We start from the raw sequence: 13,697 nt of genomic DNA, 5'->3' as shown, positions 1-13,697 counted from the left end.
TTCTCTAATAACTAGCAGCATATGAGCATTAACAACATAAAGATATTTTTCAGTCACTGAAATAACGATAAATACTATAATAGATATAATTATTTTTCAATATTATAAAAAGTGGGAAAATAATTATGTAACTATTGTGTGTATCTGGAGGTTTTCTAAATTATGAACAATTCTAGATGCAATGACACAAAGGCACCTCTATTCCAAATCTAATTGTTATTATGAGAGAACTTTAGAGTGGGAAAGGATCTGATGAATAAACCAGTTTGGGGATTGTATATTCTTAATCTTTGATTCTGTCTATTGTATCTCTGTAAGGATAGAGAATTCCCCTTTACTGTAAATTATCCTATAACTTTTAGTATCAATCTGAACCCAGAGAGATTAAGTAACTTGCCCAAGGTCACCCAGCTTGTATATATGTAACCTTCCTTACCCTGGTCCTCACATTTCATGTATCCCCCAGGGTTCTCTAATACCTTTAGAGAGAATGGGAGGATATTGAGATTCTCTGCTAATGGCTTCAATTCCACCTGTGATGTTTCCCCAGATTATAGTAGTTCCTTTTAACTACTAATAGATTAACTTTTTAATTTTTTTATTTAAGGCGATGGGGTTAAGTGACTTGCCCAAGGTCACACAGCTATGTAATCATTAAGTATCTGAGGTCACATTTGAACTCAGGTCCTTCTGACTCCAGGACCAGTGCTCTATCCACTGTGCCACCTAACTGCCCCTGGATTAACATTTTTTACAAAGATATTTACTGCAGAAGATATAATCACAAATATGCAAACTTACTCTTTAACACAGGTGACATAATCTCCTTCCTATTCCATCTTAGCCTCTGAGGAGGGAAGGAGGATTATTAGCTTCATAGTTTAGCTGAATTCCTTTAGATTACCTTCCTAGTTCTAAATCCAAACCCCACACCCCTTGGGCTTGACTTCCAGGTACCCTGGCTTCTTTGGAATTCTCAGCTGAGTTGGTGACACCATCCCACTTGCAATGTTGTCTCTTGTATGCCATGGCTCCCATGTCTGGGATATATGAGAATCATTATTGGTACATGAAACCGACAACAAACAGCAAAAGCATAAAGACCCCCCTCTTTCTTGGAGTTGGGGTAAAAAAAGAAGCATAGTAATGAAGTCCTTTCTCACTGGTTCATAGACTGATCTTAATCCTCTCAGTGCAGAAAGGAGTGTTTAGGAAAGATTGTGATCCATAAAGAGCAAGAGGGTTTCAGTTGCTCCAGTTATAAAGATGCAGTCTTTCTGGTTTATTAAGGTTACATATCTAATCAAAAGGAGGCTCTCCCCCACCAGGTGGTAGGGAATGCGGAACACTTCCATGTTAGGTAGTCATGACCAGTCTAGTCCCTTTGGAATATCTATTTTTTAGATGATCTGGACATGTTCTGTTGCACATATAAAAAAGCAGGACTTGATCCCTGGTCTTCTGTATTTTGAGTCTCTCTATCTACTTTAGCTCTTTGGGTCTACAGATGAGCAAACTGAAACCCATAATGGTTGAGGGGGTCTGCTCCAGATCACACAGTTAATTGCGTATCTTTTTGTTTCTTTTTTCTTGAAATTACTGGTGATTTTCCATGTAATTTTTCCCTGTATGTACTATAATCTATGTTCAGTATTACCTAATCTTCCTCTGAAGGGTTCACATATCTGGAAAATAGAACATGGCAAATATCCATTAAGCTTTGTCTCAGCTCAGTGATTATTTGTAAATTTTCTGTTCAATATGCTCTCAACATTTTCTGCAGATTTATCACACTAGGTCTGGCATAATTCAAGGCTTTGAGATCATTTGTTAGTCATTTAAAATAAATACCATCTTAGATGTAACTATTTGCCTTTCTCATGGTCCTTTCTTGTAATGTGCTCACTTAAGGCAGCAATCATCTTAAAAGATACTTAGCTTTGGTGAAATGCTATGGAAGGACTCTCCTTCACTCTGTAAAATCAACTGAATAAAGTGTAACATATATAATGTGAACATTGTTATAATTGGATAAGTGCTACACTAATTTAGACCCTTTGGTGTGAATATTCTAAAATTCTATAATCATGTTAGTTTTTTTTTCCTTTCTAAGTAGGAAAAAAGTTTAAAATATTATTGCTCTGTCCTGATTCTTCTTACTGTCTTCTTGTCACTAAACAGACACTACAAAAAGCACATTATAATCCCCCTTGTTAATATTAAAGAATTAGAGTCTATTAGGTATATATCTATGGAGGGAGTGATTTTCTTTTCAAGGCTTTTGCTATGACAGGCACCTAAATTTAAATTAACCCTTTCTAAATGATGGTAGTGGTCTTGTCAACTTGACCAGTCTCAGAAGTTTTATTCACACCTTTTTTTAATTGGTAGCCTCCCCCTCAGGGCTCTTCTGGGGCCATTATGACCTTAAAAAAAAGATAACCACATACTGTAAATTCGGCTGGGAGCATGTTATAGTAGGATTTCTTTACATCCACTCTCCTCTATCAGCTCAGCTCATACTCTTGAAATTCCAGCTCTGAACACTGTTCTCATTTTGTAAATTGCATTCCTGAGTTGGGTGAATTGGTCTCTATCCAGGTATCATAAAAGGTCCCCTGTTCTTTTAAGGCAGATATGGTAAAGGAAAACAATACCATTTTATTTTTCATCCTCTGTTATCCTTTCAGTGATTTAGAACTTAAGGAAGCCTATGGGAGCTTGTGGTATTCCACTGATGCTATGATTTTACCGACAGATTCTTGTGTCTGGAAATATTTCTATTTATTGAATAGCACAAATTCAACTAAATAACAATGTGCTATACACCTTTATCTGGCAGTTGTCCCCCATGTCCTGGCTGGGTCAAAATTATGAAGTGCTTTTCTTTTCTTTTCAATCCTTTTTGAAATATGCTTATGGATATTATTGAAGATAGGAGTTATGTGAATTATTTTATTTAGCCATTTTCAGTTACTTCTGACTCTTTGTGATTCCATTTGGGGGTTTTGTTGCCAAAATATTGGGGCTGTTTGCCATTTCCTTCTCCGACTTGTTTTACAGATTAGGGAACTGAGGCAAACAGGGTCAACTGACTTGGCCAAGGTCACACAGGTAGTGTCTGAGGCTGAATTTGAACTCAGAAAGAGGAGCCTTCCTGACTTCAGACTAGATGTCTATCCACTTGCACCATCTAGCACCCAAATGAGTTTTGGTAGATAAAGATTTAATTTTCTTTCAAGTTGCTTCAAAGGCCCTCTTTTATAATTTTGTTGTCTTAAGATAGGAGACAGAATTTCCTGAGCAATATAGCACTTATGAAATCATTCCTTAGAATTTGTTCCATTCTGCTTCATTTTAGTCCATCCCTTGATGTATTATTCAAAGATGAGTGTGTAGAGAATCACAGAAATAGTGATTTTTTTCAGGTGCCAGGGCAATTGATTCCAGATAAAATAGTAACATAAATTAATTAGAGTTCAAACCAAGTGGTGGGAAACAAAGGTGGATGAAGTGAAGAAAGATTGCTCATGCCTGCTGACAGAAGGCTGGATAGTCATATGGCAGGGAAATAGCTGTCTATGTGGTCTGAACAGGTGATTTGCTAATTTTGTGAGTTTGGGTGGATCATTCACCAATCAAAACAGCAAGTTCTTCATCTGAGTGGATTAATTTCACTAGGGACTGAAGTTTTTTTTTTGTTTTTTTTTGTTTTTTTTTTTTTCCCCCTCTCAATACTTTGCCAGTAGGAAGAATAGAGGAGAGTGGATGACTAGATGCAATCTGAAGGAAGCAGGTCATTATTCCACAAGCATTTATTCAGTACTTTCTAAATGTGTCTGGCACTGGACTACTAAATTAATTTTCTAAGCGGTCTTCCTACCTCAAGGTAGATTATATTTTAAAGAGGAGACGATGTGTATTTCTCCAATTTATTCTAAACTCAATTGTCAAAATGATTTTTAAAGGACTTTCTTGCTCAAAGTCCTTCAGTGACTTCCTTTCCATATGCTCAAATATGAAGTCCTCTGTGTAGTATTTAAAATTCTTCACAATCTGGTCCCTTCTATTATTTCACTCAACTTCTCCCTTAACCTCATTCTCTGATTCAGCTACTGTGGCCTAAATTACAGTTTCATGAAACTAACCCTCTATATCTTCCAGGTCTGTGTCTTTCTAGGTCTTTCCACTGCCTTTCCCTAGGTCTCAAAAGCTCTGTTCCACCTCAACTCTGCCTCTCATTTCTCTAGTTTACTTTGACTGAGTTAAAATCCTACCTTTTGTAGGTCTTTCCAGGGACTTCCATCCATCTTCCATTCTGATTACCATTAAACTCTATATCTGATTACCTTTATACTCTGATTATCTTCATACTCTGAATATCATTATACTCTATATCTATTTTCTTTGTACCTAGATGATGACATGTAGTCTCCCCTAATTAAAATATACTCTTCTTGAGATTGGGAGCTTTTTAAATAACCTTTCCTTAAATCTGCAGTTTTTCACACATAGTAAGCTTTAATAAATAATTGTTGATTGATTGGATATAGGGAAATGGGACAAGAAATAATGAAGAACAGAATGGTGTAACCTAGAACTAAAACGACTGTGTATTAAAGACTAAAATATTTGGTATTATTTTTCCCCTCCTTTCTCTTGAACTAAGGACAAGACAAGCATGAAGAGTTTGATTAAACTTTCTCAAAGATAGGAATATTTGACAGTTTTGCTTAAACTTATAAAATGTGTTTGGGATGAGGGATATATTTAAAACAACTATTTTTGTAAATTATATATTTTAAAAATTCAATCATGGTAAACAAAGCAACTGCACTGAATCCTTCTGTAATATGCACAATCACCCTACTTTACAAATGTATATTTTCATATGTTTGGTTTATATTGAACTGAGTTACTTAAGAGATCATATGGAATCTCCTCTAGAAATCTTTAAAATAGTATGGATCAGTAGATTTTGCTCTCTCTGAAAAGGTTCTGTTGTTAAGCCTGAGAGTAGGACAACAGAAGAGTGAAATTTTTATATTTCATCAAACCCAAAGATTCTATTAATTGTGTCACATCACACAAATAAACTTTGCCAAGAATCAGGGCTTGAAGAAAAAAATGGACTCTCATTGAGGGATCTCAAAGGCGTCTTATAGAATGGAGGGATTTTAGCTGAAACATGAAGGAGATCAAGGAAGTCAGGAGATTGAGTTGAAGATGGAGAGGATTGTAAGAATGGGGAATAGTAAGTGAAAATTAAGGGAGTCAGAGATGAAGTTCATTGTTCAAAGAACAGCGAGGAGGCCAGAGCCACTGAATAACAGAATGTATGTGCATGCATTTATATGGAGATAAAAAGAATGAAAAGGATGGGAAGGGGACTGTCTTAAATGGCTTTAAATACCAAGAAAGATTTTATGTTTGACTTTTAAAATGTTAGGGAGTCCCTAACTTAGAGCTTACTGGATAAGTGTGGTGACATGGTCAGATGTGTGATTTGATCATGTGTATAAGAGTAGGGCCATGTCCTCAAGATGAAATTAACTTACCTTTCTCTAGATTTTAATGTTTACAAAATACTTTACATATGTTATTTCAATCCCATAACAATCCAAAGAGGTAGGATCATGTCACCATTTTAAAGACAAAGAAACTAAGACCCAGATATTAAGTTTCTTGCCCATGATTACACAGCTGGCAAATGTCAGAGTTTGGCTTTGAATAAGACTTTCTTACTACTAAATATGATTTCCTCACCAGACTAAAAGTTCAGACCTTTAACCTCTACACCATGCTGCAACATATATGATTGTAATAGGACAATCAATAATTCAGCACCTGTATTTTAATCATCTACCTTGTACATAGGTGCACAGACTGCAATAATTCTTAGCCAAAATGAGCTTACATGTTGCTATTACACACATTAAGGCATATACTGTAAATATAAATTGAATAAAATATTCAAAGTAGTTAAATACAATGTAGGTTAAAAGCGACAACACTAGCAAATGGGGGAATAATAAAAGTCTTCATGTATAAGATGGTTTTTTTTCACTATGTCCTAATGACAGGAATAGCATGAAAAGGAAATTAAGATGAAAAGGAATATAGATTTATATAGATTAATGGCAAAATGTTTTGCTGGTAGAAGTACAAGTCTCCTGCATTCTTGGTGGGATAGCCTATTAACTTAAGTAAGCATGCCAAATTTCCCAAGTTTGTTATTATTAATAGTAGATAAAAATAAATTTTAATTTTGTTTTAAAAAAATTCGATGAGTGAAGCCAAGATGTCAGAGTAAAGACAGGGACTTGCCAGAGTTCTCCCCTCAACTTCTCCAAATACTTCCAAATACCTAAGCAAATTCTGGAATGGCAGAACCCTCAAAAAGATGGAGTGAGACAATTTAAGAAAACTGACAGAAAAGGATAAGAGATGAGCTCAGTCCAGTCCAAATCCTACCAGAGCAGATGCAGAATCAATAAACCAGGAGCAGACCTTAGGATGCTGAGTCAGTGACTGTAGTGGGGGTTTTCAAACCTCTCAGACCACAGAATCAAAGACAGCTTGGAAGGTCAGCAGAGAAAGTCCGTTGTCCCTGGGTGAGAGTGGAGCACAGTTCAGTGTAGACTGCCCTAGTACCACTCAGGCCCAGCAAACCAGGAGTAAGCCTTGAGAGCCACTGAATCAGCTCAGCCCAACAACTGGTCAGAGGGAGACTATGAGGTCCTCTTTGTTTACACTGACTCTATTGCTTTGCCCATACTAAAATCTGAGTCACAGTCCTGGTGTCAGTGACGGGTTGTGGAGGAGCACTAGTAGACCAAAACTTGTGACTACCATGGAGCAAGGACCCTCCTTACAGTTTCAGGGCAGAAAAGAATGTTGGTCATCACTTACAGACCAGAACACAAGCCAGGTGAGTAAACGCATCTCCCCTTAGATTACATTATTGTCTAAGGACTAAAAACTTGTAGGTCCCTAGAAGTATCTTTGGAAAGAGTCGTATGAAATCCTTTAAGTTTGGGGCAGTGCTCCTGCCACCCTGGAAGTAAAGGTCTACTTTTTCAAAGAGTTAAAATCAAATAATAGGATGGGAAAATAAGCAAACAATAGAAAAAAATCTGACCAAAAATATTCCTACATTGATAAGGAAGATCAAAGCACACACGCTCAGAAGAAGAAAACAAAGTCAAAACTTCTACATCCATAGTTTCCAAGAAAAATATGCATTGGTCTCAGGCTATGGAAGAACTCAAAAAAAGATTTTGAAAATCAAGAAAGAGGAAAAAATGGGGGAAAATGAGAGAGATAGAAGAAAAATTTTTAAATGCTATTTAATAGCTTAGTAAAGGAAACAAGAAAAATACTGAAGAAAATAACACCTTAAAAGCAGCTTAGGTCAAATGGTAAAAGAGGCACAAAAAGTCAATGATGAGAAGAATGCCTGAAAAAAGCAGAAATAGCTAAATGGAAAATTAAGTACAAAAGCTCATTGAATAAATTTATTTCTAAAAATTAAAATTGAGCACAGAGAGGTAACAATTTTATGAGAAATCAGGAAACAATAAAATAAAACCAAAAATTGAAAAAAATAGAAATCAATGTGAAATATCACATTGGAAAAACAACTGGCCAGGAAACTAGTTTCAGGAGAGATAATTATAAAATAATTGGATTACCCAAAAGTCATTATTAAAAAAAGAGCTTAGATATTATCATTCTAGAAATTCTCAAGGAAAACTGCCCAGATCATCTAGAATCAGTGGGTAAAATAGAAATTAAAAGAATCAACCAATCTCACCTCCTGAAAGATATTCCAAAATTAAAATTCCAAGGAATGTTATAATCAAATTCCAAAGCTCCCAAGTCAAGGAGAAATATTGCTAGGAACCAGAAAGAACCAATTAACATATCATGGAGTCACAGTTGGACTAAGCAGAAGATTTAGCATTTTCTACAGTAAAGATCAGAGGTCTTGGGAGTATGGTATTCTGAAAGGGAAAAGATCTTGAATTATGACCAAGAATCAACAATCAACAATGCAGCAAAATTGAGCATATATTTCGGAGGAAAAGATGGGCATCCAATGAAATAGAAGACTTTCAAATTGTATATATAAATATATTTATTCACATACACACACACACACACACACACACACACACACACACACACACACACATATATATATATATATATATATATATACAGAGAGAGAGAGAGAGAGAGAGAGAGAGAATGAGAAAGAGAGTAGGAGAAGGGATGATATTTAAAAAATAAAATTAAGGGGTAAGAGAGGAATATATTGCATGAAAGGGAAAGGGAGAGGTATAATGGGAAAATCATTTCAAATAAAAGAGTCAAGAAATAGCTTTTGCAGTGAGGGGAAGAGGGAGAAGTTTAGAGGAAGTGAGTGAACCTTACTCTTATCAGAATGGCTCAAAGAGAGAATAACATACTAACTCAATTGAATATGGAAATCTAGCTTGTGCTAGAGGAAAGTAGGAAGGGAAAGGGAAAAGAAAAGTAAGGGGGTGAAAGGAGGAGGAATGATAGGGCAAGGAAGTAGTTAGAAGCAGAACACTTTTTAAGGAAGGACAAGATGAAAGGAGAGAAAGTATAGAATCAATAGGGAGAGAAAAAGAATCTAGTAAAATAAAAGCAATGCTAACATGAAAAAATTTGAAACAAGTTTCTCTTTAGTACTTCTGTCTCAAGCATATAGAGAATTGGATCAAATTTATAAAAGTAAGGGCCATTTCCCAATTGATAAATGATCAAGGATATATGTATATATATATATATTATATATATATATATATAATATATATATATATACATAGAGAGAGAGAGAGAGAGAGAGAGAGAGAGAGTTTTCAGATGAAATAATCAAGGCTATCCACAGCCATATAAAAAGAATCTAAATCATTTTTGATTGGAGAAATACAGATCAAAACAATTCTGAGGCACTTACATTTGTTAAAAAAGACAGAAAAGGAAAGGGACAAATGTTGAAGGGCATGATGGAAAAATAAGATTTTAATGCATTGTTGGTGGAGTTGTGAACTGATTCAATCATTCTGTAGAATGGTTTGAAACTATGCCCAAAAAGGGCTATAAAACTATGCATAGACCCAGCAATACTATTATCAGATCTGCATACCAAAAGAAATTTTTTTAAAGAAGGAAAAGAATCTATACATACCCAACTATTTATAGCACCTTTTTCTGATGGTAAAAGAATTGAAATTGAGGGAATGCCCATCAATTGGGGAATGCTTGAACAAATTGTGGCATGTGATTTTGATGGAATATTATTCTGCTATTAGAAATAATGAGCAGGATGCTCTAGAAAAACCTGAAAAGACTTCCATGAACTGATGCACATAGAAATGTACTGTGTACAAAGTAACAGCAATATTGTAAGATAAATGACTATAAATGACTTAGCTATTCTCAACAATATGGTGATCCAAGACAACTGAAGGATTTACAATGAAAGATACTATTCATCCCCAGAGACGGTGTCTGAATACATATTGAAACATATTTTGTTTGGGGTGGTTTTTTTTAGTCTATATTTTTCTTTCACAACACGACTAATGTTGAAATACATTGCAGGAATTCATATGTATAGTTTATGGTCTATATCTTCTCAATTGGGGGGTTGGGTGGGGAGGGGAGAAGAGACAAGAATTTGTAACTTTGAATTTTTATAATGAACATCAAATTGTTTTTAACATGTATCTGGGTAAAAACAAAATAGTAAAGAAACTTAAAAAATCATTTCAGCATATTAGCCTCTGAACCCAAAGGATGAGAAGCAAATCATTGCTTTCTCATTTGAATGCATTGGCTGTAGGTGAATGGAAAGTATTGAGAGTTTCATTGTAAGGCCATAACACCAGGTTTACTCAGTGGATCATCCTTTGAACAAATAGAACGCTGGATGGTGGGAAAAGACAGAAGGGAAAGAGAATACTTTTATGGTAGTTTGTGGGAAAGGAAACTGTCTCCTGCAGTATTTTTCATTAACTTAATCCCAGTGGAAAATTCATCACTTCATATTTATTGAAGTAGGTTGTGAAAAAAATAGCAAAACACCAACAACTTTAAGCATATAAGCTTATAAAAATTCCTGGTAATTTCATCACAGTAGCCATTGAGATAATAACATGTTCCATAGAATCAAAACTGTTTAATTTTTCCACTTGGATTTGAGAAAAATTTCCTGGAAATGAGGAAACTTGATTTTTGTAAATTAAACTGGAAAGCTGATAGATTTTTTTAAAACTATATTCACAAATCAGTGGTTTTCAGCTTACTATGAACAGTATTACTGTGTTGATGGGAATAGCAAGATAGCCTAGAAAAAATCTTGGTTGTCAGGTTAATAGAGTTTAAATATTCACACTGACACTGAAGTCTTGGGAATGCCTGGGCATATCACTTAACCTTTTGGTGTTTCAGTTCTTTTATCTACACACAAAGGCTAATCATCCTGATTAACCTCATAATGTTTAATTTCTTTATTGTGAAGAGCTTTGAAAATGTTAAGTATCATTTGTTGGCACTTAGTGAAAGGAATGTTAACACACTGGGGTTGGAGGTTGTTGCTAAAACCTCTCCTGGCAGCTTCTTTCTTTTGTATATCTTGCCTAAGTTTCCTTCGAAGTCAGTTAGAATGAGGTTGATGGAAGACACATAGGAGAAGGGTAGGAAGAATGAGCTGTTCTGTAAAATTCCACATAACTCTAAGTTCCTTGAGGGCAAGGGGATGATTTTTTTAAAGTTATTTTTTTTTTTTTGCATCCCAGTGCTTTGTACAAGATTGGTGATTAATGAATGCTACTGACTGACTAGTACATGGTTGAGTATATTGTAGAAGATATGGGTTTAATCAATGCTTATTGAGTTTAATTGATGGGTTTACAGAACTTTCCCTTATTCTTAAGAAATTTTCTAAACATCCAAATGAAAAAGAACTTGATGGTTTCCCATTTGCTCATGAATAAAAGTAGTGTGAATAGCATGGTAAGACTTTTTGGGGAGAAAATAAATTCTTGTCAAATGAATGGTTTTTGAACTTGTGATAAGCACGGCACAGAGTCTGTCAAAAAGTTAGTGTTTAAACAAATGTATTGTCTCAATAAATGCTTGATGATGCATTTGCCATTTTTCCTCTCCCTCCCTAGTTTAGCATTGTGGACAAAGTTGCTGCTCAGTACATGTCTACTGATTAGAAAACTACTATTCTGAATACAGAGAAATAATAGGATCATAGATTTAGAGATGGAAGGGATCTCAGAGGTCAATTGGTCCAGCCTCCTCTTTTTTACAGATGAGAAAACCAGAAAAGTAAGATGAATTGGTGTGGCTGGGTGGGGTAGTGGATAGAGCACTGGCCCTGGAGTCAGGAGTACCTGAGTTCAAATTTGACCTCAGACACTTAAAAATAACCTAGTTGCATGGCCTTGGGAAAGCCATTTAACCTCATTGTCTTGCAAAAACCTAAAAAAAATGGCAAGATGAATTTCACAAAGTCACACAGACAGTAAATATCCCGAATCACATTTGAACACAGTTCTTGTGTCTCTAAATCTAGTTCTTATCTACTCTGTCACCCCAGAGATTTTTATTATTGATAATTATATTTTATTACAATAATATAATAATTACTCTATGCAATGTTTTATATTTAAAAATTTTTGTATATGTTTGATTTTTTAAATTACTCCTGAGAATTACAATATAATTCTTCTTTTGAAAAATGGAGAAAAGAACACTCAGAGAAAAAAAAATAAAAATCACCATCATGGAACTTGTTGGTACAATTATTTGTCTATTGGGATTGGAGAGTCATCCAGCTATGTCACAAGTGTTCTAGTTTCCCCCAGTATGAAGATCTGCTGAGTTGAGGTCTCAGTACCCCACCTCCTTAGACAGCTAGTATATTCAGGAGTTTGAGAAGCATTAAATATATGGTAATGTGAAATCTTACTTAAAGATGCTTTTATTAAGATTGGTCTTTAGTTCCATCATACTTTCTCCATTAAATAGTAAAAAAATCAACACTTCTATAAGCCCATCATCCATCATTCAATGTCTCGGTTATTAAAACAATCATCTTCATAATCCAATCTTTCATAATTCTATTCCATAATCTCTGCAAAGTTAATATTATTTAAAACAGTTTCCATCAGAGCCAAGATGGTAGGGTAAAATAACTCTAACCAAGCTCTATCAGCATTGCCCTCTAAACAATTTTAAAGCCAATTTGAAGTATAAAGTGGTAAAACTCAAAAATGGTCAGGGCGAGGTATTTTTTTCCAGGATAGGAAAGAGGTTTGTGGAATTGGTGTGGGACTTAACTACTAACTGTGATCTTTGGAGGTTGTTATAGTGGCAGCAACAATAGTACTGAGAGCATGCTCCTCCCAGAGATAGTTAAAAAGAATGTGGCTTAGAATTATGAATTCTCAAATTATACAATAAAGTGAGAATCATCAAAAGAATCTTATACTGGATAAGAATAAAATAGTTCATCTACGGGATATATTAGGCACAGAATATCTAAAAGTAAATCATCACAGAAACAGCATTTGATAAACTCTAAATACAAGTGTTTGATAAACTTAAAGATCTAAGCTATTGGGACAAAATTACTATTAATAAAAAACTCTGGAAAAACTGGAAAGTATCTGGCAGAAACTAAAGATTAATACTTCACAATACACATCAAAATAAGCACAAAATAGGTACATGATAAAGAATGATAACATTAATAAATTAGGGAGCATGGAAAAATTACCTGCTAAGTATGGCTAACTAAACATAATTAAACTTATCAATAGCAAAACCAAGAGAAATCATGATTATTTCAATAGATGCTGAAAAAGCCTTTGATAGAATGCAATATCCAGTCCTGTTATAAACATTAGAAAGTTTAGGAATAAATGGAGTTTTCCTTAAAATAATAAGTAGTATCTATCTAAAACCATCAACAAATACTATATTTAATGGGAATAAACTCAGAGGATTTCCAATAAAACTATGGGTGAAACAAGAATGTCCATTACCACCATTACTATTCAATGTAGTATTAGAAATGCTAGCTGTAGCAATAAGAGAAGATAACGAAATTAAAGGAATCAGAATTGGCAATGAGAAGGAAAAACTTTCACTCTTTGCAGATGATATGATGGTATACCTAGAAAACTTGAGAAAATCATCTAAATAACTCCTTGAAAGAATTAACAAATCAGCAAAAGGAGCAGGATATAAAACAAACCCACATGAATCATCAGCATTTCTATATATGAAGAACAAAGCCCAAGAGCAAGATGTAGAAAGAGAAATTTCATTTAAAATAACTGTAGAACACTTAAATACTTGGGAATCGACCTCCCAAGACAAGCACAGCAACTGTATGAACACAATTATAAAACACTCCTCACTCAAAGTCAGATCTAAAAGACTGAAAAAATGTCAAAAGCTCGTGGTAAGGATGATCTAATATAAAAATATGACAATTCCACCCAAATTAAATTACTTATTCAGTGCCATGCCAATCAAACTATCAAATAATTATTTTACCCAACTAGAAAAAATAGTAACAAAATACATCAGGGGCAACAAAAGTTCAAGAATAACAAGGGAACTGATGGAAAAAAAATGTAAAG

This window comes from Macrotis lagotis, chromosome X (assembly GCF_037893015.1).
Source record: "Macrotis lagotis isolate mMagLag1 chromosome X, bilby.v1.9.chrom.fasta, whole genome shotgun sequence".
In the NCBI taxonomy this organism is placed as follows: Eukaryota; Metazoa; Chordata; class Mammalia; order Peramelemorphia; family Peramelidae; genus Macrotis; species Macrotis lagotis.
Note: the sequence above shows the minus strand (reverse complement) of the source record.